Here is a 1,362-nt window from a genome sequence, read left to right as displayed (position 1 = left end):
GGCCCTCTTCCAGTCCTCTGGCACCACACCAGAGCACCATGAGTGCTCATAAAGCCATGCCAGGGGTCCTGCAATGACCTCAGCCAATTCCTTTAGTACTCTAGGGTGAAGATTGTCTGGACTGGCTGACTTGAATATGTCCAGTCCCTCCAGAAACTCCCTAACTAGTTCCTCACTAACCCTTGGCCTAGGTGTGCCTCCCCTGGGGTATGGGGGAGCCCAGTGGGGGGGTGGCTGTTCTGGTCCCTGCTTAGGAAGATGGAGGCAAAGAAATCATTAAACATGTTGGCTTTGTCTTCTGGTGTGATGACCAAATTTCATTATGTGTCCTGCAGGGGCCCCACATTACCTGGAACCTTCTTTTTACCCCCTATGTATTTAAAGAAGGACTTCTTATTGTCCTTAAGACTGGGAACCTAGTCCCAGTTCCATCTCTGCCTTGGTCTTCCTGACTTCCCCCCTACATCCCCATTAATTGCAGTATAGTCATCCCTGGTGATGTCCCCTCCCTTCCATTGGGTATACGCCCCTCTTTTAGCTAGGAGACATTCCTGGGTGCTTTTGGTGAGCCATGGGGGCTTGTGTGCCCTCCTGCTCCCTTTGATCCTCATTGGGATTACCTCCATTTAGGCTTGGAGGATCATCTCCTTAAGGAGCCACCAACCTCCTTGGACACCTGGCTCCCTTCCCCTCTGGGACCTCAGTGCTTCCCCAACTATTCTCCTTAGCTTATTGAAGTCCACCGTCCTGAAATCTAGGGCTGCTGCCTTGCTGCAGGCCTTTGCCACCTTGCACTGGATGGTGAATTCCAGCAGGCAATGATCGCTGTCGCCCAGGCGGTCGAGCACCCGCAGCCCCCTCACCACGTCATCTCCCACGGCCAGGACCAGGTCCAACAAGGCATCTCCACTGGTGGGGCTGTGCACCTCCTGGGTTAGATGGAGGTCCTGCATTCTGGCTAAGAACCTACTTGAGCGGTCAGACCTGGGTGACTGCTCTTGCCAGCAGATGTCCAGGAAGTTCAGGTCCCCCATGACTCCCACATCCTGAGACTTCACTACCTCCATGAGCTGACCTAAGAATTCCTGGTCAAGCTCTTCTCCTTGTTTGGTAGGTCTGTAGTAGACCCCTACTGTTCAGTCTCTTTCCCCTTGACTGCCTTGTAATCTTACTCAGAGTACTTCAGAGTGCCCTTCCTCTCATTCTTTATTAATTGATGAGGATGGGTATTCCTCCTTAATGTAGAGTGCCACTCCCCCACCTTTCCTTCCTATCCTGTCCCTCCTGTACAGCCTATAGCCCTTGATATTCACCGCCCAGTCATGCGTTGAGTCCCACTGTGTTTCAGTGATCCCCTTTCAG

General features: G+C 52.6%; 1 long non-coding RNA gene across 1 annotated transcript in view; it reads left to right on the top strand.

Annotated features, from left to right (window-relative positions):
• Positions 1-1,105, top strand: part of LOC109312568 — a 6,195-nt gene extending 5,090 nt beyond the window's left edge. The window contains exon 3 of the long non-coding RNA XR_002101851.1: positions 1,095-1,105. This is a non-coding gene — a long non-coding RNA (uncharacterized LOC109312568). The remainder of the gene's footprint in view (positions 1-1,094) is intronic.
• The last annotated feature ends 257 nt before the right edge of the window (positions 1,106-1,362 follow it).

The sequence above is a fragment of the Crocodylus porosus genome, unplaced genomic scaffold, assembly GCF_001723895.1.
Source record: "Crocodylus porosus isolate Cpor-Errol unplaced genomic scaffold, CroPor_comp1, whole genome shotgun sequence".
NCBI lineage: Eukaryota > Metazoa > Chordata > Crocodylia > Crocodylidae > Crocodylus > Crocodylus porosus.
The sequence above is the reverse complement of the archived record's forward strand: the minus strand, read 5'-3'. Positions and strand labels throughout refer to the sequence as shown.